The sequence below is a fragment of the Lycorma delicatula genome, chromosome 5 (assembly GCF_047948215.1).
Source record: "Lycorma delicatula isolate Av1 chromosome 5, ASM4794821v1, whole genome shotgun sequence".
Classification (NCBI taxonomy): domain Eukaryota; kingdom Metazoa; phylum Arthropoda; class Insecta; order Hemiptera; family Fulgoridae; genus Lycorma; species Lycorma delicatula.
In genome coordinates, this window is record NC_134459.1 from 133,342,718 (window position 1) to 133,366,536 (window position 23,819).

The 23,819-nt window shown below is 30.0% G+C and overlaps 1 protein-coding gene across 2 annotated transcripts in view; it reads left to right on the forward strand.

Moving 5' to 3' along the window:
• cpo (RNA-binding protein) overlaps window positions 1–23,819 on the forward strand; it is a 96,722-nt gene that overhangs the window by 55,429 nt on the left and 17,474 nt on the right. The window contains exon 7 of one of the 2 annotated variants that reach the window (XR_012756315.1): window positions 12,005–12,147. The exons of the other annotated variant lie outside the window; for it this stretch is intronic. The gene's annotated coding sequence lies outside the window, so the exon portion shown is untranslated. The remainder of the gene's footprint in view (window positions 1–12,004; window positions 12,148–23,819) is intronic. 2 annotated transcript variants of the gene reach the window in all.

Sequence of the window (23,819 nt, forward strand, 5' to 3'; positions counted from 1 at the left end):
ATTTAATTTTCACATATTTAGTATCATTGTAGGGTTGTTTAGTAGAAAATTAAATTAAATATGTTGGTGATTTTAAACATTAATTCTAATAAAAAAAACCAAGTGTTTGACACTTTTTTGATTTAATTATTTTGTGTTGTGTAAGTATATGTTAAGAATAAAATAATACCTAATATATGAATAAAAATAATTAATAGCAATTTTTTTTTGAAAATATAAAATAAAAATAATCCTATGTTGAAAATTTAATCTTTTAAAATTATAATTCTGTTTTTATTCTTATACAACCTATGAATACAGTGCAAAGAATTAATTATTCAGTTAGACTGAAGATTACAAAATTATAAATAAAGATTTAAAGCAGAAAAGACAGTTCTGGAAATCTTATGAAAACAGAATTCATAATGGATATTAAAACCCCTAAAAAAACTATTAATGGGATATAGGAGAATTAACAAAACTAAAAAATTCAAATTCTTAGGGGAGATAATTGAAGACATCTTTGAAAAGGAAGGTATTAGGTCAAGATTCAGTAAAATGTAATTAGCTTTTCAATTAATTAACAACACCTACAGTAAGGAATTGATATCAATGAACACTTAACTAAGACACTATGCTATAGTCATTCATCAAAAAGCTATATATGCATCCTGACCCCAAAGAAGAAGACACCCACCATGTGACATTTCTGGTTACCATGCCCCCCCCCCACCACCACGACCTAGCCCTGATAGGCTTTGCCGGAGGTCATCTTTCAAAACCTTGTGGTAGATATATTGCAGTCTCATCTTGGCTAGAATGCCACGACATTCCCAACAGTATACTTCTAGTAAAGGTGGACACAATGAAATAAAACACTTCTCAGTTATTCTTAAAGAAGACTGAATTTGCAATCGTTGAGTAAAGGAACTGAAATCACCTACATCTACTTGAAGAGGTAAAAGTGATTCTGACACACAATTTGACTAAAACTAAAACACACAAAACATAAAATAAAAACATAAACCATTACATAACTAATAAAGAATTAACAAAAACAAAGAAACGAACAATAAAAACAAAAGAGTCAAAGGAAACAAAGGAAGCCCAGTTGGGGGCTAAACCCTCTCCACTATCCTTTATTTTGCTAGATAAGCCATGACTTCCTCAACTATAGTCCATTCAGCCTGATTACCTCAGTTCTGGTGCAAATTCAGCACTAACACAAGAATATCCAGTCAACAAATGACCTTGTACACTTCTTATCATATTTCATGCACTCATAAGTACATGAAAAACATCATCTAACAACCTGCATTGTGGTTATAAACCCATATTAATCAGGCTGAATCTTGCCAGCTTGCCCCGAAAGAAACTGTGTAACATACTTGTTTGGGGAAATCCTTGTGGGGAAACATACTTGTTTTAGGGGAATACTTGTTTGGGGCACCTAATATCTGGTAAGAGATTGTTCATATACCGCCCATCTTCTGTCTCATCCCATCAAGCTTGCCATAAATCATACCCATGCTGCTCAATTCCTGGATTTTTTGGAAAGTCAACTCACCCAACTTCCTAGCAACATAAAGTACCTGCCTTTCTACCTTAAGAATATTGATTGGTTTCACTCTTGCAATCTCCAAGATCACCTCTTGTGAAATAGTTCAGTAACCACCTGCTACCGCCAGCGACATAAGTTATTGGGCTCTCAGTAAAATATTCTGGTAACTTTGAAACAACAAACTGCATTCAGCATAACCTCGCACATGCCTTTGTACAGAATACTCATGGTCTTAAAATTAAGACCCCAATCAGGATTGACCACACGTCGAATTCTGAAGAAGGCACTGCAGGCTTTCTCCATGACGTATTGAAGCTGCTTCTTGAATTGAAACTTCTCATCCAGAAACACCCAAGATAATTATGAGTCTGAACATATTTAACACGATCTGCCATCAAAACGTGGGCTTACTGACACAGCCAAACAGCTCTAGAGGAGCATCATAGTGGTCTTATCCAGGCTGAATGTCATCTTGTGTTGATGAGCCCACAGCTCCAATATCCTGCACAGATGAGTGGTCCTGAGCTCAACTTCCCTCCACAAGCATCCTTTGACCAGCAGGAGTCTGTGTCAGCATTAAGCTACTACACGATACCACTGAGCAATCTCAGCTGCAGAAGAGAATCAAACTCGAGCACCCACAATTGCGAACCCAACACACTGCCTTGGGGACAACCTTTAAACAATGTCTTACCAATTTCATGGTTACCCTTGCAGAGCAACAAATTGTGATGACTAAAATAGTTTTGTAATACCTGCAATTCATTATCAGTACAATCTCTTCATTGTATAGTTAGTAAATAACTGAAGGCTACCACAGTTTATTAAAAGGACCGGAATTGTCCAGGAAAATTCCCAAAACATATTCTGCCACTGGCGTTGACACTCATGATGATGAGTGATGAGTGTGGCACCACACTCATCACATGGAGTATGGCATCCTTGGTATCTTGTCTGAGATGAAACCCGTACTGGTTTTGCATCAATAACCCATGCTGTTATTGGTAGTCTTTGAGAAGGTTCTCAAAGACTACCAATAACCAGCAGCTGCATCAGGGGCCTGTAAGATGAACTAACAGTGGGATCCTTGTCTTCTTTAAATGACAGTTTAACAATTCCTTTCTTCCAACGTACAGGGAAGTACCCGCCAAACAACAATTTATTAAACACCTGTGTGATAGTTCTCTCATTTACCCCTGCCTAAACTACAAATAGCCTTATTTAATAGTCTGCGTAAAATTTTAGATACATCTGATATTACGCCATGCCAAATTGAGAGAGCAAACAGAAGAATGTCCTTTCTATGTTTATGTCCCAAAACTCTATATACAGCACCCCAGGGATTCCTGTTCACCTGTTCAGTAACAAAGGAACACCAGGAATCCCTCTTCACCATGCAGACCTTATGAAAATAATGAGGTCTTCGATCTCTATACTCTCCCAACCAGTACTGCCTGCTGTTCCAGATCATCCTCATGCTGAGACATTCTCCATAAGCAACTGACAGCCTGTTTCAGACCTGTTAATTCTCTATTCCATCATGGGACAATCCTCTCTCAACTGAACTTTGGAAATCAAATATTCAATAGCAATGAAAGCTACTGACAACCTAACTGTCAGGTTCTCTAAAGCTAACGTCTCCAGAAAACAACCCTGCTGAACCGGAATGTTATGTTGGTAATGATCATTCAAGCCACCAACAATCTAATAAACAATCAATCAATGATCACTTGAGCAATCATCAACCACTTACCAATCACTAACATTGGCAGGAGTAAACCTACCAATGGTGACATCAATTTTCATTCCACCAAACAACCGACGTCCATCTACCATACTAGCATAGGTGGACAACACATTAAATATCAGACGTCAAATACCACACACATTAAATACCTGTAAATCATGTTGGGCTAAAAAGCCCTCAACCAATTCACCGCCTTCATCAGTGAATCAGCTATGCCACAACAGTGACTTAGCATTAACATCCGCTCCAATAAGGATTGGACTATGACTAGAGAATCTGAGAATTTTATCCCAGACCTCAAGATGACTGTCAGCAGGATTCCTGTACTGAAAATATGAACTTGCAACATGTAGATGTAAGTTCTGAACATCTACACGAACAACAACATGATGATTATCTGAGAGCTGTAGCAAGAAGACACAATCTATCTCCTTTCTGCACAGAACAGCATACATACTGGCAGACCCACAATAGAATCGTTTCCAATAATGAGAAAAACCTAGCAGATCAGCAGACAAAGATATGGATGCTGAAGAAGAACATCCAAACCATTATGAAGAGCAACCTCACCTAACTCTATCTGTTACAATGTAAGTACCCTATTCATTTAACTGACTGAGTTTAACTGTGTAACGGTAAAGAATTCATATACATATTGAAAGCCCTCCAATAATAACCACAATCCTTACTACTCGCAGAGTGCTTAGAGTTCTTATTTGCACGCTTACAGTTCGCACTGCAACTGCCACCAGTTTCCTTACGGAACTTTGCCCTGTGTCCATGCTGGCAGCACTTAAAGCATTGCTGGACATCTAAATAGTCCTTGACTTTGCAAGAAGAGAAGTCAACAAACAGCCTGCCTTCAGCAATAAAGTGTCTCCAGAGTTCAGGACTTACCTCGAACACTCCGTGGTAGCATTCAGCATCATGCCTACCCTTTTTAAATATAATCGACATTTGGACTTAGTCCATTTCTGCCATCTGAGTATTTTGTTCATGTATCAGAGTCATCAATTCATCCTCAGATAAATGCCTGTCTATGTCATAAACAATGACCCTAGAGCACTTCCTCCATTTGGGGTCGACTTTCATGTCTGTTTTCCCAACTTCAAGGAGTCAGAAATTACTTTATTGTCTGTATATTTTGTTATGATGACTAACCCCTTTTTAGTTTCAGGAATGTTTCGAATTTTCAGGCTTGACCTCTTTCAAGGATGACCTGAAATTCGTCTTTCAACTCCTTGCTTGATTTACCAGAAACCCCCTCATTTAAATTTACAAAAACTACCTCCTGTTGCTTTCAATTCAAACTGGCCTCCCGCTTTTCTCGTGATACCTCAGCATAAGACTTACACTAAGGCACAACAACAGGGACTGAACTGTTTCCTTTACTATGACTCTCTCACTTCAGCAGGCCTTGGAGTTAGGCCCCATACCCCTTAAAGCCACGAAAAAGGATTTAAAATCACTCAACTCAGAGGTAACCAGTTTTCGTGAACCCAATGTTCCACTTTTAGAACTGTCCAAAAATTACATGAGCTTATCATACCGTTCATTAAATTCACACGGAAGTGGAGCAGAACTTCCTTGACACCCAAGAATTGTGTGAAATTCGAAGTGAACATAAACATAGAGAAAATATCAGATGTAATCAGAAAAAGAAATTCTTTCTATGGCCACTTACAAAGAATGAATCCTACCAGGTGACAAACAGGCTATTTATACACTTTAGGAATCTAAAAACCAACTGGATCAGAGAAACTGAAAGGACATGAAAGAACTTAAAATAACACAAGAAGACTTCAAAGATTGTTCATCATTGAGGAAGAAATTACAAAACATCACAGATTTCCAGGAAAAACAAAAACAATGGAGGAAGAAATACCTGGACAGAAGAAATAAAAGAAAAACACCAGGAAATGATAAAGGAAAAGTGTAAGAGAAAGAAACTGAAAAAGTGAATTAGTTGAAATAACAGTCAGTTGAGGCTAAAGCAAAAAAAAGATAAGAAAAAAATGTACAAAAATTACAATGGATTTTAATGGAGTTATTGAAAATTCTTTTAAAGTAATACAGTTCTGATTTATCATAATAAAAAATACCAATAAAATAAAAAAAGCAAAGTGTTATACTTTATTTAAAAAAATAAGTAAATCAAATTGGTTTGAAGAACATTTGATTAAAAAATTTGAAAAATTTATCTTTTGGTTGTAAGGAAGAAAACTCCCTTACATCCTATGAGCTATCCTAAGAGTTAGTCAAATTAAAAAAAAAGTAAAAACTCCAAAACTATATTTGAAATTCATGAATACACAAGCAAATACATTTATTCTCCATGTTTCAACTTTTATTACTGTTATCTTTCATTTGTAAAACACTTATTACAAAAGTGCTTGCCTTCAAGAGCTGTGAACTCTAGAAGCTTTCAGTTCATCAGTCTTCTGCAGCCTATATTTAAATTCTTCTTCATTCACGTGGAAGAAATCTCAAGGAGATAGATCTGGTGAGTGAGCCGGCCATAGATTGTTCCCTACATAGTAAGTGAGATATCATGAAAATGTTTCTCTCAGGACTTCCAAAGATGCCATTGCTAAATGTGCTGTGACTCCATCTTACTGGAACCATACTTTTGCAAGTTTGTTTAGTCTCGGTTCTAGGAAGTGGTGTAACATCACTCTACACTACAATGAAATGTAACTGTCAGTGAGCTTTCCTTATTGAAAAAAGTGTAGCCCAAATATCATTCTACACTAAACAATAACACATTCACTATGCAAAGGTTGCTCAATGAGTTGTTGAAGACTGTCTACGGCTCTATACCAAAAACTCTGCTTGTTGACACATCTCTACAAATGAAAATGAGTTTTATCACCAGAGAGCACAGCACAGCATCAGCTAGAATGATTTTTCAAGAATACCTCTCACTTTGTTTTATGTTCTAAATAACCTTAATTTGTAGATATAGAAATTAAGTTTGCATAAAAAGTATTCATTATATTCCAACCAGATTATTTCTAATACCAAAGAACAAAGAATACTTAATGACCTCCTCCATACTAATGGTTCATCTGAAACAGTAATTTTAAATCAGGGAGCCATCCTTCTAGAATGAGTAAAGGTATTTTGTACCCATTTGTTTCAGATGAAACCAATTTTTTTAATATAAATATGCAATTTGCCCATATAAAGGTTGAAATTTGTTGTTTACATTGAAGTTCTATGTAAGTACAGGCATTTATCAGACACCTTTTTCTACGTATCTTATCTTGCAAGGCAGCGTTATAATAAATAGTTTTACCATACAGTTAAGTGTTTTAAATTAGATAATTGTTTTGAAATAATCATTATGAAGTAGTTGATTTTAAATATTATCGGTATATTTTGTTGGATAAAGAAAACTTTTCAGAGTTTTATAAGTAATATAATTGAAAGTTAGAGAAATACTGAAAATCATTTCAGTGAATATTGTTATTCATATATTTGGTATTAAATAATGTTTTTAAATCTTTTTGGATGTGTATTTCTGATTATAGTGTAAAATTATATATTCATCCTTTTTAATAAATAAATGTGTTTGTATTATTATATTGATTATATGCTGTTATTCTCTGTTTTTTTTTTCTATTTTAATATTGTATTAAATTACCATTCTGTATATGTCAATTTCTATTAAAACTTTTTATTTTGCTTTACTATGTTTAAAATATTTAAAAAAAGTATTTTTTTATTTTTATTTAAATGTTTTTCTGCAGTAATTGTTTATAAAAATTTTATTTTTAATTCCTTTTTATTTAATTTCAAAATGAATGTTTTTTTTTATTTATTTATCATTCTTATCACAACATGTTTTTTTATTAACTTATTTTTCTTATGTGTTTTTAGTAGTTGTTAGTAACACTGCTGCACATTGCTATATCAGTTTTTGTTAATTATTAGATTACAATCCATATTTGATACTCAGATTGTATTTCAGCTATCAAAATTATCTTACTTTTTTTTGTATTAAATTTATTTTCATTTTTAAAATATTCTATTAATTTTTTCTTTTGTTTTTAGTAAATGGATTATATATAAAATGATAAAATATATTAGACTCTTAGGTTATTTAAATAAAATTATAGTATTGTAGATAAAATATCCAGTTTTAAAATATAAATTTTATTCTATGAAAAAAAATTGGCCACACATTGATTCATAAATTAAAATATTAAATATATTAATTTCTTTGCTTTATTTTTAATTATTTATATATATATTTTTTTTATGAAATATAATAGCCTAATTATAAAAAGAAAAATTTAATAAAATGTTTAATCATTCTTCCCAGTTAATAGAATAAAACAAATTTGTATACATATTTGTACGTAGTATACACATTTGTAACTGTAAATAAGTAGAAATTTACATAAAACATATTAGTGTTCAGTTGGACACTTCACAGTAAATTAAACTCAAGTTTTTTGTTGCAAATTTGTACATGTACAAGAATTATTTCTTGAATGAACAAAAGTTAGCAATGTAATAATTGCAAATCCCATTATAAAATTTTGCTTATTATTTAGAAAATTAATTTTTATGCACAGTATTTGAGAATTAAGTAAATAAAAGATTTTATAGATTAATTATTAAAAATTTATGGGATATGTTTAGAAGTATGGCAATGCGGCGCACCACCCCTACATTTTGACGGGCTCTGCTCTTATTGTTTGTAAGTACAGTCCAGTGCAGGTATTGTTGGTGTCTGTAGAACCCACTTGAAGCACTAATTGACTGTACTCGTGATGGATGATCGCGATTGCACTGTAGTTAATGTTCACTTTTTATCACGTTTGCTCCCCACTTTAGAAACCACTAGGTTGTGTGCGTTTTAACACTAAAAATTATGTTGTGATATTTGGTGATGATTTCTTATAGTTACTGTATTGTTTTCAGTGTGTTGAAATAATATCTGCTGTGTTCATTCATTTAAAGCCTCTTAATTCTATTAAAAGGTGTTACAAATTTATCCATTATTTCTAATAGCTGATCAAAATTAAGGTACATTAATATTTGTAGGCTTTGACTAATCAGCTGTAAGAAAAAACCTTTAATATTTTTATAGTATTTACATTTTATTTGCAATCCTTTCATTTTTTTTTTTTTATTACTTCAACATTTATTCAAACTATATTAACAATTAAGTTCCATTTATTGCAGTGTAGTGTAAACCAAACTGATAATGATAACCAAAACTAGGCTGATGTTCAATATCAGTCTTGAAATAAAACTTCAATTTCTTTATTTTGAATTGTTAACAAAAATAATTTTTTAAACTATGGTCTACCTTTCACTTGTAAGAAAATATTAAGAACAGTTTTTTATTAAACCATTTGACTGATTGTTTTCAGTTATGATTGAAATTGTATTTTGAATAATTGTAAAATTGCTAAATAAACTCTTCAAAAGGTGCCTCTAACAGGATGTGTATTGTGCTGTAACATATTGCCTACATTGGAAAGTAGCCTTGAGAAAACTGCAACACAATATTTTATTAAATCATTTTATAATGTAGTGATTACATTGACAATTTATTTATGCATCAGATGATTTTTACTGTGCTAAAAGTAAATAGTTTCCCAAACAACAAATTTATGTCAAATTGATGAAAATGTTTGAGAAAATTTTTTAAATTTTTTATAAATTGTAATTAGAAATAAAATTGTGCACCCAAGTTTACAAGTTTTGGAAGCATTTCAGAAGTTAAAATTCAGTCAGTGATGGCCTTTACTTCTATCATCTTCTGAAAGTTATGAAATTGGTTGATAAGTTAATCAAATAACCGATTCTAGTAATTGTTAAAGTTACTGGTGAAGTAATTGAAGAAGTACAAGAAAAGTCAATACTGCCCCCATTGCTTAAAGAGAAAGTCTGATAGTGATGTAATTCATTCCAAAAAGTGATTTTTTATTGGAAATATTAAGTGATGTTAACTGCTATGGTCATTAGCCATTAACTTCTACAAAAGGTTACCAGCATATAATGAAACTGTACTCAGTGTCCCTCAGTAACAACAGGAACCAGTCTATAAAATATTACTTCAGCCATTAGCATTTTTTGTTTACTTTGCATCCATTTCCCCAGCTGCTACTGCATAAGACATTCCTGATTTTGCAGAATGATCAGGTTGTAAGGAATTCAGTTTACATCTTATTTAGATCCCTCAATTCAGATCTCACATTATTTTTAATCTGTCAGATTTAGGTAAACACAAGACAAAAATTATTGTACAGCCTCTAGGTATTGCTGGATTTAGTGCTGGCACACCATTTTTATTATCAAAGCTGAAAATTTCCAAAAACATTTTGAATATTTAAATAAAACTAAAAAGGCTAAATAAAGGAAAATTCATTTGCAGAATCCTGAAAGAAGTGTTCCAGAAATGTTGTGCAGAATGAAACTAATGCTTGCACCAACCCATACAAAGTGAAAAGGGTTACTTCAAGAGAATAAGTCTGAATAAATTTTAAGATAAGCAGAAAAATTGTTGTTTAATAAGTGGGAAATTACTGGAAAACCTTTTACTGCTTAGATAAAACACATGAATGATAGATATGCAGTATACAGATTGATTTTGGCCAATTAATAATTGCAGTGAGAGAATGAATTTTTGTATCGTTTTGGTGTAAAATTTCTGTCAAAAAATTAGATGTTTGGTTTCATGATTTCTTTAAACTAATGTACTTCTTGACCTCCTTTCACCTTGCAAAAATTCGAGCTGATAGCAAATGTTTCCAAAATTTTTGCTTTAGAATTTTCTGAAATGAACTGTTCAGCAAGTGTTATGACTTTTAAATTACTTAATGCTATAATTACAGTAAATAAATTAAAACTATCTTTATTTGCTCCACTGAATATCAAAGTAACAGCAATAAGATTTGAGTTTCGGACCGCCATTTTGATATGGCTGAAAATAAAACAAAAAGTTTCACATGAAATTTCTTCTTTTGGAAAGTTCTTTAAAATTACTTTACTATTTATTTCCATTTGAAAATTCCAAGAAACAACTCTCCATCAAGTTATGAATAACCTTTCCATCTTATAAACTGAGTGAAAATAGATAGCATATCCAGAAAGTAAGTTCCTTTCTAAATATTACCTCTACAGCACTATAATTGCAAATCTACACATCCAAGATGAGTCGCCTGATATGTTAGTAAGGGATTGGCAGTATTCTTAATCAGCTGTCTAGTCTGTGTGCTTCTTGGTGTGTATTTATAATGTGTAAAAGATTGAGAACTCGTGTGTGTAAAATTTGGTCTATAATCTGTTTGTTGGATGAAAGGAATGGAATTTCAAACTGGTTAAAATTCACTGTCAGCTTTGCTATGTTTGTTGAAAAAATGCAGTGAATGATTATGGGTGTGATTATTTAATAAAGAAATGCGATAATGTGCACAATGATAAATTGTAGTCTTTGAATATTGATGATTTGGTGTGTGCAGTTGATTCCACACATTTGAATAAACTTGTCAGATTAAAGGGAACTGACAACTTGCTAACATATCTATTTCTGAGCATTTTAAAGAAATTTCACCTTCACTTCTACACCAAACTGTGTCTGAAAAATGAAATAATCAGAAATTATATGTAGACTGGTTGCTTACAGATAATCACAAAATGGAACAGTTGAACAACGTGTTAGAATTAATATTTTATTGGGAAGAAATTTTCAATACACTATTGTACTGGATTGCTAAATATCTGTACAGGTTTGTTGTTAAATTGTTTCACCTCTTTGTCTTATTCTATGTTACCTAATTAATGTAACTGGTGTATTGGTTGATTAAATTATACAATACGGTAGTACTGAATAAACAGAGGTTGAATAATAGTTAGGGTTTACTGTAATTTCTTGATGTCTCTGGTTCCTATTATTTGTCACCTCACTAGTAAAGAAATTTACAAAGATTTTTGTTTTATGAAACTTTATATTCCATTTTTATTTAAAAAAATATTTAATTATCTGAATTTAATTCCTTATTTCTTTTATGCTGGTACCATTACACCCTGCAATTCTTAACATTTTACATTTTGTTACATTTATTTACCCACAAAATCACACCTAATAAGAAAAACAATTTTGATCATTTGGTTATGTTCATGTACTGAGAATAACACTGCAGTGGTTAAATATATTCAATCTGGTTCAGATTTCTGATGTATATTTTGTTTTTGTAAGTAACACCAGCACATGTTTTTTTTTGTGTGTGAATAAAAGCACTGGGAAATATGAAAATAATGAATTTTTATGATTTCTATTTTAAAAAAATAATACAAAAAAAGATGTTTGTTTTATTTGTCATAACAAGAGCATTATAATATTACAAAAGTACTAAAATACATAATAAAATTCAAAATTATCCATGAATTTTCAAGCGCTTGTATATTTGAAGTAATCAAATATTAATATTAATTATTTGTAATCAAATATTAATTAAAACAATTATGAAAATTTATGTATGTAAAAGTACTCTGCTGCATGTGGCTTTCTTCATTTATACAAACATCATCAAGATAATAGTCCTGTTCTTGGCATATTCACTCCAGCATGTTTTATTGCTTACTTCATTAAGATAAAAGTAAATATTCACTTTTCAATAATAGGATTGTACCCTGTCTTAATAAAAAAAGAAAAGAAAACAAAAAAACTAGTAACTGGAATCTTTTTTTAATTGCAGAAATAGCCAGTTCTGCAGCATACTCAGATAAGAAAGACCAGTCAGTCATATGTTGTACTTCATGTAGTCATCCTGTCCTCTTGCTTCAAAAAAAAAACATACTGTTTCCTTGAACTGCTTATACTAGGGTGCTGTGAGTACCTGTGAGTTGATTCCAAGTGGAATTGATTTTTTTTTTTTTATTTAATTTAAATCATGCACAGTCACTATAAATTCTCACTTATAAAACTGCATTATGCAAAATTCTGTATGCTGTCTGCTTGTAGCTAACTTGCAGATTGATTACTGGGAGGTATCAAATCATTGGAGATATCTAGTGGTGACTTTCCAACACTTAAGATTACTGTTTTCAATTGGTGGTACTTTGTAAAAATTGTGGTTGATAAGTACAAAAAAAGATTATTTGCAAAGATGTAACATTTTAAATTATCGGAACCCTGCAATTTTTTAACTAAATTAAATAAATTATTTTTATTCCATTGAATTTAGAAAAGTGAGCACCATATATTATCAAGATTTGAGTGTTATTTTTTTAAATTACTTGTTCTTTATTCTACAGTTTTTATTTTTATTATTTTAACAGGTTTTTAAAGGATGTTAATGTTAATTATAAAATTATGTTTTCCAAAATTATTGTAAAAAAGAGTAAACACATATTTAATAGCCCTCTGCAAAAATCTGTTTGAAATTAGATTTTTAAATATTTTTTATTGTGTTTTTGCGTAAGGAAAAACATTTTAAATTAAAAGTGTTACAGTCTTAAATATTTTGGCAATGAGCTAAACTTTTTAAACTTGTAATTTTTTATAATTGAATCTTATATATTTATTTGTGCAGGTATTCTGCAGTAACGATTGTTTTTAAGAGAAACAGTACATTAAGAATACTAATGTTTTTCTGGTGAATTGAAAACCGTTCAAATTTATTATGTTATTTATTGATAATATAAATATGTTTATTAAAATGTATAAATATAAATAATATATTTATACGTATGCTTTAAATAAACATAAATAAAACTTTATACTGACAATAAACTTTATTAAAACTGACAGCTGATTAGATACAGTCTAATGTTCTTGGGTAAATGTAGAGAAATACTGTAGAGGATCATTCCAGACTTCCTATTTATTTTTATAATGGAACCAAATTAACAGTCTTTTGTAACTATTGTGTTATCTCTTTTTCCTGACATATACTAGCATACATTTCTAGTGGAAAAAATGTTAATGAAAATTATTGCTACTTGCTGTATACCAATTGCTCAGATGCCACTAGAATGAACTTTTGCATTTGCTAGATTGATATTAACTTTTGAAGCTAAATTAATGCCTAAGTTTGGTGATGATTATAGTTTTATTAATTCTCTTGTAACTCAATACTTTTATAGGATCATCACCTAAACAAAATTTATAAAGAATTTTTAGTACAAGAGAATATTATTAGATACATGCAAAGAAATAACAAAACCTAGAGGGAATCTCTTAAACAAAAATATCTGCATTATTTATGAAGTAATAATTAGAAGTAGACATACAGATTTAAAAAAAAAACTTAGACATTAATTTACAATTATGAATGACCAAAGTTCATGGAAAAATTATTACTGCATAAAGCGTAAAGCAGTTTTTAATTGAAAAACGTTTTTATTTCATTGAAGAATTCCTTTCTCTAATAATAAGTTGTAATTAAATAATAAGTAGAAGTTGTAAGTTTTACATTAGATAATTTTTACCTTTACTCTTCAGTATGTCACCTAGTTTTTTTACTTTAAAATGTTTCTTTAATCTGTTGTGTATCATACATTTTTATTGCTGATCTTTCACTTAAAAAATCAATTTCGTAATGTTTTTTTAACATCACCAATTTCATGTTTAACTTTAATGACTAATGTGGAATTGTTCATTAAAAATGATTTAGGCAATTGATATTTAACCTTATTTTATGTCTCATCATCAGAAGTGCACATTTATTTATGTTCCATTGTCCACACTTTTGTCTTTTGAACAATTTATTAGGATATTGATTATTTTTAAATTGGTTATTTTGATATCTAAATCTCTATTTCTATATCATCATCATCACAGTCATTACAGCCATTATCGATCCACTGCTGGATGAAGGCCTCTTAAGCATGTTTCCAACTTATATGATTTTGTACGATCTTCTGCCAATTCAGTCCAATATATTTGATAATATCATAAATCAAATGAGTCTTTGGTCTTCTTCATGGACATTTTAACATCTATTTGTGTCCATTCAAGTGCTAATTTAGTCCACTTGCCATCAGTTCTACATACAATCTTCAAACATATTTTCTTCCTAAAAATAAGGTGGGCTGCAGTCCACCTTATTTATGTTTTATATTGTTTTATGCTTTCCAATCTGTATCATCTATAACTGTCTTGCATTTTTACTCTCATAATTTCTGTCTCCAATCTTACCACCACTTTTTTAAGTGAATAATACAAAAATAACATTTTTCTATCTTGTACAGATTATAATTATGTCTTGGCTTTAAAGGAATTAATACAGACGTAGGAAGTTTATCTATGTTTCTCTCTATCAAAGGCATCAAGTAATCCGGTCATAACCTTTACTATATAAACTCTAAAGAAGTAATTTAAAAAAAAAAAAAGAAAAGAAAAGAAATGTTGTATTCTAATCTATTGGAAAACATTTTTTCAATGAAAATTTGTACAATAGCAGTTCAGCTCTGTGAATCTTACAAAGATTGATTGTAGTAAATTGTAATGTAATAATGAAATTTTACTAACAGAAGATTTCTTAATGGGCTTATACTTGCACACAATACTTATTATCAGTAGGAGAATTTAAAATTTCATTTATTTTATCAGAAAATTTTAATTGCTTCTTTATAAAAAGAAAAAAGTCTAGTAAACTTCATCAGAATACATAAGAACTTGTCATTAATTTATTATTACAGCTTATGGCATTTAATTTTTTTCAGTCTTAAATAATTTATATTTGTTTCCTTAAATTCATTTCATTATTGCATATGAACAGCAAGTAACACTACCAGAGTAATAGCACACATTATGTGTGGCCACATTTTACTAAAATCTTATTATTATAGCTGGTCATGGTTTTAAAATCTAATGTCCTTTTAACTTGTAACTCCATAACTTGAATATCTCATCCACGGCACATATTTTGAAAGTCCTTTATCAAAATATATTTTTCTCTTACGAGCTTATTAAATAAAAATTACATTTTAATTTTTTCTACGATGAATAAATTTGTGTAATATTCTAGAAATCAGTGGTTTTGAATAACATTACCTTAAATCCTGAATGAATTGTCTTTTACTTAATGGTTTATGTTATTTAAAAACTTTATGAACTGCGTCATGATTTTTTTTCCTTCTAGAAAAAAAAATAATTTGTATTATAGGCAAAATATACCAGGGTTATTTTTTTCAAGGTCTGATCGGTCGCGAAATAAAAACCCGCGCAAAAATTGGATGAACCTTTGCTCATATGTGTTGTGTAGCGTCTCTAGCATGGCCACCAATCACGCTGCATCACTTCGTTTAGTTCTGAACACGCAGCTACCACGTAAACATGTCTACAACAATAGCATCTCTCGCCAAGTGTGAAGTGTGTGCGGTAATTCTATTTCTTCAGGCTGAGGGGTGTAATGCAGCTGAAATTCATCGACGAATAAGTAATGTGTACGGTGAAACTTCAATGAGTGACAACAGCAAAGTGCGACAATGGTGCAGGAACTTTAAAGCAGGACGTACAGATATTCATGATGCAGGCAGTCAGGGAAGGAAGCCCGATGGAAGGTCAACCGATGATCTGTTGAGCGAGTGGATAAGACAATTCGAGAAAATCGTCAGTTCAAAATTTCTGTATTGAGTGATTTGTTTCCTGGAATTTCAAGGTCAGCTCTCTACACCATTGTGAGTGAGAGACTTCAGTACCGCATACTGTGTGCGAGATGGGTTCCCAAGATGCTGTCCGAGACCATCACAAAACAATGAGAATGAACGCCTCCCTAACGTTTCTCCAGCGCTACCACAACAAAGGAGAAGATTTTTGAACAAAATTGTCACAGGGGACGAGACATGGGTCCATTTTGAAACTGAAGAAACAAAAGAACTATCCAAACAGTGGATGCATTCTCATTCTCCCAGTAAACCAAAGAAGTTCAAGTGAACCTTCTCCAACAGAAAGTGTATGGCTACTGTGTTCTGGGACTGGAATGGAGTTCTCTTGGTGGAATTCATGGAACGTGGCATGACCATCACTGCAGCCTCATACTGCGTGACTCAACCTCTACGAAGGGCAATTCAGTGTAAGCGGAGAGGAATGTTGTCATCAGGCATTGCTTTCTCCATGTCAATGCTCGGCCGCACACTGCAGCTGTAACAAAGAAACTCCTGCAGTGTTTTCGTTGAGAAGTGTTTGATCACCCACCAAACAGCCTGTACTTGGCTCCATCCGATATTCACCTCTATGCTCACATGAAACGCTGGCTAGGAGGACAACATTTTGGCACAGAAATTGAGCTGCAGACCACTGTAGAAACATGGCTGAAAACACAGGCGGCTCCGTTCTATGATGAGGGTATTGGAAAGTTGGTACCACGCTACGACAAATGTCTAAATCGGAGTGGCGACTATGTAGAGAAATAGCGTAACTATGTAAGTACTTGTTACAAATAAAAAAATTTTTTATTTTCACTGTGGTTTTAATTTTGTGACTGATCGGACCTTGAAAAAAAATAACCCTCGTACAATTTGTCTAATTAATGAAATAGTTTATTTATTAGTAGTAATTGTTATTCTGATCTATTGGTAACATCCTTTTTTCTTTTAATAAGAAAACATTTATTTTTTATTTTAATGAGAAAACACTGACCTAATTTGTAACTGTACTGACTTGTTTGTAGCTATTACCTTTATATATTAAGTTAAATATTCTTGTATGTTGGTTTGCTATGTAAAATTTACCAGTATTGATTTTCTGTTCAAACAGTTGTTTGACGTTCTTACAGTTCATTACATTACTATTAATTACTCATATAATTGGTAAAAACATAAAATATATAAAATCATATTTGTTTCCGGGCCTGAACTTAAGTGGAGCCATTAATTTTCAATAGAAAAGTTGAGTTCTTTGTTATTTAACAGGACAGAAATATGAAGTGGTGTAAACAGAAAATTATTTTTAACTTTCTTCAAAAAAAGAGAAAGTTCTCAATTTGTCATACATATGAGATCTTTAAGTAAAGTGAGACTAGTTTTTTTTTTTTTGCAGCCAAATTGGCAACACTATAAAGTTATTAGTAAACATATGGTTATATGGATAGCTGATTTATATTAGGTATTAATAATTTTAGTCTATTGTTGCCACATAAGACGTAAGCAAACGTTTTGTGAAACAAGTTTTTATTGTGCACTACAAAAATGAGTGATAGTAATTATGAGCAATGTTGTGCAATAAAGTTTTTTTAGTTAAACTTGGTGAGAATGCTACTGAAACTTTTTCAAAATTGAAAAGAGCATATGGAGATGTCTCTGTCACGAACCCGAGTTTTTAGGTGATTTAAAGCATTTTCAGATGGCTAGGAATCAGATCACACTGTTGAGCGATCAGAGACTTGATACTGTATGATCAACGATTAACTGTCAGAATGTTGCAGAACAATTGAATTTGAACCGTAGCGCAGTCCATCAAATTTTGACAAACGGATTGCTCATGAAAAAAAGTTGCAAAAGTGTCTGAGGTTTGATAATTTTATGACTGCAAGGATTTTTTTTAATTTTAGACCTATATGTTTGACATTGCATTTTTAAACATTCTCTTATGGCCTTATATTTCACAGCCAACCTTGGAACAAGCGCTGACGTCGATTTTGACGGAGGCATGGCTACCAGTCTCGCTACAACTTTTTACTTAGTCATTTGGCAACACAATAAAGGCAATGTGTTTATGTTGTTTTCATGTGTGAAGAACTCGTCTATATGTTTTTTATCATTTTATCTCTTGTGTTTTGTCTCATCATTTAACAACGGGCAAAAGAAAATGTGTGTTTAATGTTAACCTGCAACAGAAACATAAATTTTTGAAATTGTGTAATGATAGTAACAATGAATGTGTTTATTGCATACTATGTACTGGAGAATTTTCTGAACATAAAGGAAAGGGTGATATTGAAATCCACGTGAAAACAGCTTAACATAGGACTGTTATTAATGCTACTGCTTCAGCAAACAAAGATTTTTTTAAAGCCAAAGATGGGAATAATAATAACAGTGATCTGGAGTGTGCTGCTAAAGAAGCTACATTTTCATACCACAATGCTAGACATGAACTCAGTTTCAAAACATCTGATTGCACATCTAAACTGGTTAAAAAGTTATATGACCAAAAATTTTCATCTGCTAGACCAAAACCGAGGCAATTATTGTTAACGTTATTTTGCCATTTATATTTGATAATGTGTTGTGTTCTTTGGAAAACATTAATTATGTAACAGTAACGATTGATAGCTTAAACAGAAGTTATAAGAAAAACTTGTTCCGATTGTTGTAAGATATCTCAGTCTGGAGGAGGGATTCAAGATAAACTTTTAAATTTTGGTGAAGTGTCAGATGAAACTGCTCGCTCAAATTTTGACTCAGTATCTTTTTCAATGTGTGAAAAAACACAAACTTGAAGAAAAGTTGGTTTATTATACTGCTGATAACACTAACAGTAATTTTGGTGGTGTTAAAAAAATGTTTAGAAAAGTTCAAAGTGATTTAGATATAGACCTATTTTAGGAATTGGTTGTTCAGCCCACATTGTACACAATTCAGTACAAACAGCATGTGATTCTCTACCCCTGGACATAGAAGTTTTTGTTATAAAGATCTATAAATATTTTCACATATATACAGTAAGAATAACAAAACTTAAAGAGTTCTGTGAATTTGTGGAAACAGATCACAAAAAAAGGAATTATCTCACAGCAGCACAAGGTTCCTTAGTTTGTTACCTGCAGTAGAAAGAATTCTTTCTATTTTTGATGGCCTAAAATCATATTCTTATCTTGTGACAAATGCCCAAAATTATTATTTTTTTTTTTTTGAAAATCTAGAAAGTGAACTGTTTTTGAAATTTTTATATGGTACTCTACAGTTATTTAATAATGTAGTTCTGAAATTGGAAGCTAATTCTATCACAGCAACAGAAGCATTTCAGACATATTCTGAATTAATTTGTCAACTTCAGAAAAGAAAACCCCACAAATTTATACCATCTTCTGCCAAAGAATTGCTATGTGCTCTAAAAGAAAATAATGACGTTCAGGAAAAAAATTCTTCTCAAGTGTAGACAATTTTTATAATTCTAATATCCAATACTTGGAATTGTGAAGAACCAGTTTTGACAAAATTAGTAAGTTTCAATGGATAAATTTATGAACTGAAATTGTGTGGTCTGATTTAGAATAGAGTGCACATGTTCTTGATGAAATTATAAAAGCTTCCATAAATATTGATGACCTAATTGATGAACATACATTGTTGAACCAGGTAATTCAAAGAGGGTAGGTTGTGGTTCAAGTTCTGAAAAATTACCAGATATTATTGAAGAGAAGTGGAAAACAATTTTTAAGGTGTTTCAGAAGACTGATATTTCATGAAATGGTTGAGTTGCCATGTCTTTGCCTGGGACGTCTGCTCCAGTTGAGAGGGTTTTTTCAATGACAGGGAACATTATTTGGTAAGGGGTAGACTACTGTTAAACATCTGCTAAATGTTAAAATTAATTCAGAACTTTCTTGTTGTAAATTTTATGATGTAATTAAAACAAACAAACCATTTCTGAAAAAAGTCATGTCTAGTGAAAATTCAACTGAATAAATAAAGTTTAATGTTTCAGTAAACTGTTAAGATTTTTAAGTAATTTCAAAAATATGTCCTGGGTTGGACCCCAAAAAATATGGTAAGCCTATAGATATAGATATATATATATATATATATATATATACCATTATTTATTATTTATATTCAGATCCTAAACCTGAATCAGTTTGAATGATTCTTTTTTTTATTTTGTTGAAGTTATATTAGTCCCATTATTTAGTTACTTAGGCAAAACATTATAAAAGGACAAATTAAATAGACAAAATTAAATTAATTTTTTTTTGTGTCTACATTGATTAGAATTAGAATAAGAATATTATAGTGTAATGGGGTACAACCTATTGTCATTCTTATATTTAAAGTATTTTTTTACAAAAATTTGTTGAAAAACTTAGGATGAAAAAATATTTTAATTCCGAATTTTGTTCAGTAACAATATCTAAAAAACAATTTCTTAATTCAAGAGGCTTAGTTAATGCTCAGTAACAATATCTTTTCTTTCTTTATATACTTTTTTATGTGCACAACATTTTTTAAAGGCATTTTTTTAAATTAAATTAAAATATTTATAAAAAATGAAGCTAATAAAAAAAAACATATAAAAATTAAAAATAATACTTGTTCAATTTTTCTTTAAATTTCAACCTTTTAAAGTCAGTTCCAAACAAAGGTGATGTAGTTTTTGTTTGTCTCTGATTAAAATTAATGATAAGAAGAATTAAAGGTTTTTGTAATGTGTGTGTATATATATATATATATATATTGTGGTTTGATGTGGTGTACATACCAAATCAAAGTAACAAAACATGGAGATGTTTATAAAATTAATGACTTTATTTTGTAATTCATTTCATATCCCCACTCATACGGTTGCAATATTTGTTCTATATAAAGATACACATTAACATATAAGGAAAACATATACAGAAATCAAATTTTGCCTATTACCTCATAGAAATAGGACTTTCTGTGAAGACATTGATTACAACATTCAAATTTTACTTGTAGCACATAAAAAACCAAGATCCCAAAACACTTGAATAGTATGAAATCTTCAAACACACAAAATTTGCCAAAAATAGCTTATTAAATACATTTATAACACAGTAGATCAAATATATTATTTAATCAGAACTGAAGCAGATGCCTAACCTTTTTAAAATGGATGTTGATTATAGTACTGTTAACAATGAAGAAAGTGTTGCTAATTACCCTCGAAAGTTTTTAAAAAAAAGAAAACTTCTGTTATTTTGAATGTGAATTCGCATTCAATTTTAAAAATTAAATTTAAATTTCAATTTTAAAGCATTAGTACTTTTGTCATTCTGTACAACAAACTGATTTTCTTAAAAATTTTCTTCAAACTTCAAGCGGTAATTTATCATAAAAACAATTCTGACTACTCTTTATTTTATTTAACAAAAAAGAAACTCTGAATTAAGTATTAAATGATTTTTGGAATATTCTTCATACTTTTAAAGATAATACTGCAAAATATTTTAACATTATAATTTTTCAACTTTTATTAATATGCTCCCCTATTGAATTTCCTTTTACAAAATGGAATATTATTATTTTACATTTAAATTTCTCAAAAGTACTAAAAGTAATATGATACTAGTTTCCAATTATCTCATTTTTTAAATCTGGAAACTGTGTTAAAATGAGAAACTCTGAAAGGGAAACTTGTGCTGCTTTTGTAAGCATTCATATTTTATTCTTAAAATAATAATAACAATAATGCCTTTATAACCAGTGGTAATTTATAAATAAATATATCTTGTAGTTGATTTTCAATTCACATGGTCAGAATATTAATACGTTGTTGCTCTACTTTTTGATTCACCTATAATTCATTTATTATGAATTTATGTGCAATTTTTATTTATAATCATATCTAGAAGTTGATAACTGATAATGTTTTTGTAGTGGTGTTACATTATTCACAAGTATTCACAATGGCATTAAATTTATTTTTTTATTTCACAAAGGTTTGTTAAATTTAAATTGTGTAAAAAAATACTCCACGGAAAAAAATTATTCTATTAACTGTTAATATCAACTGTTTTACATGAGAATTTTTGGGCACATTATGTTTCAAATTTTACATTACCAAGTGTGTGGCTGAAAAAATTAAACTTTTTTTAAAATAAAATTAAAAAAAAAGAATTTATTTCAAAGTATCTTTTTATGTTTTGACACATTCTGTTATTTAATTAATGTTCCACCTTATCAGCGCTAAAATGTTTCACTTAAGTTGTCCATCTTTAATTTTTCTTCATTTTCGTATTAAAAATAATAATATTTGAAAATTTGAATTATTTATTTCCTGTCTTTTCTTTTTAATATATTTTTTAGTTTTTTTATTTAACTTGAATTTATTTTTTAATTTTTAAAGAAATTGACATTTTGTTGTAAGATATTTAATATCATCTAAAAATATTTTTAAAGAATATATTAGTGTGAAAATGTGTACACATGTCTATTTTCATAAGTTAAAAATTATTAAAGTAAAATAGTAAAATCTTTACATTTATAAATAAGTAATAATTATTTTATCAATATTTTTTGTTTTAAATATTAATGAAGTAAGATTAAAAATAGTAATTGAAATTTATTGAAAATGTAAATTAATTTTTAATAATAATTTATTGGATATTTGAAATGTATTAATGTTGAAATTGCTTTGGTTGTTGAAAGGGCACCTTAGCTACTTTATTGCAAGCATGTTTTTACAAAAATGCTTTCATATCACTTATCACGCCTTCCTGTAGTCACTTCTTTTTACTAACATTTTTTTTTTAGTTAGCCACCTCCAAAAACAGTTTTATATGTTTGAAGCTTTAGCACTTTTTTAAATAAATAAAAAAATGCTAAAACATTAATTTAGTACTGTATTATATAAATATACGTTTATTTAATATCGGTTTATATTAAATATTTTACTATGCTTGGAATTAATTTATTATAAATTTGGCATAACATGATCGTATAATTTTATATCTTACTGAATCAAAATTAAAGTACTCTAATATTATCCATTTAAGTTTAAAATTGAACATTAAGTAATTGTAATTTAAACAGTTTACCATAAATTAATGGAATTGTCAGATTTATGGTTGATTAAATAATGGTTGTTAGTTTCAATTCAGAATTATTTTCGTATATTCCTGTATATTAAAATTTGATGTATTCTTTTTTGCAGTACAATCACTTGAAGGTTTCTTGATATTTCAGTTTTCATTATTTATTTTTTAAAATAATTATGAATCCTCTAACATTTTAGTTGATGGGATATATAATTTAAATTGTAGATAGAATTCACTCCTGAATTATGTATTAAAATTCCAGTGTAAATTAAAAAAAAAAAAATAATAAAAAAAAATATTGGAAATTGCAGTACAATTCCAACCTTAAAGAGTCCTAACCTTAAAGAGTGATGATTTTTTTTTTGGCATGATCAGAATATTATTTCATTATTTATGAAAATATCGTACATTAGATTCCCTTCATCTTACTTTGTTTCTGTAAGTAAAAAATGTAGGAAGTTCTTAATTCAGTGTATACTTAAGGTAAAATTGAATTAAATTATTTTAACTGAACAGTCTGATTCTGTATTGCATCTATTGAAGCCTTAAAATCAGGCATATATTCGTATTTTTCTGTATCAGTTATATGGCAAGCATTTCCAGTAGAGACCTGTTTTATTAATATTGAATGTAAAATGAGCCAAGCATTTAACTTTCTCAGTTACTTTAGTTAATGTGTTGGATAGCCTTCTACATCTGAAGCATCTGCATGTGTAATTTCATGTAGCATTTTTAACATAGTATAATCTGACTTCTCAACTTATCAAACTATTCCTTGCTGTCACAGAACACTTCTCAGTTCCATATCACAGTTATCTGAAGTGTTTACAGTGTTTTTGTAGAA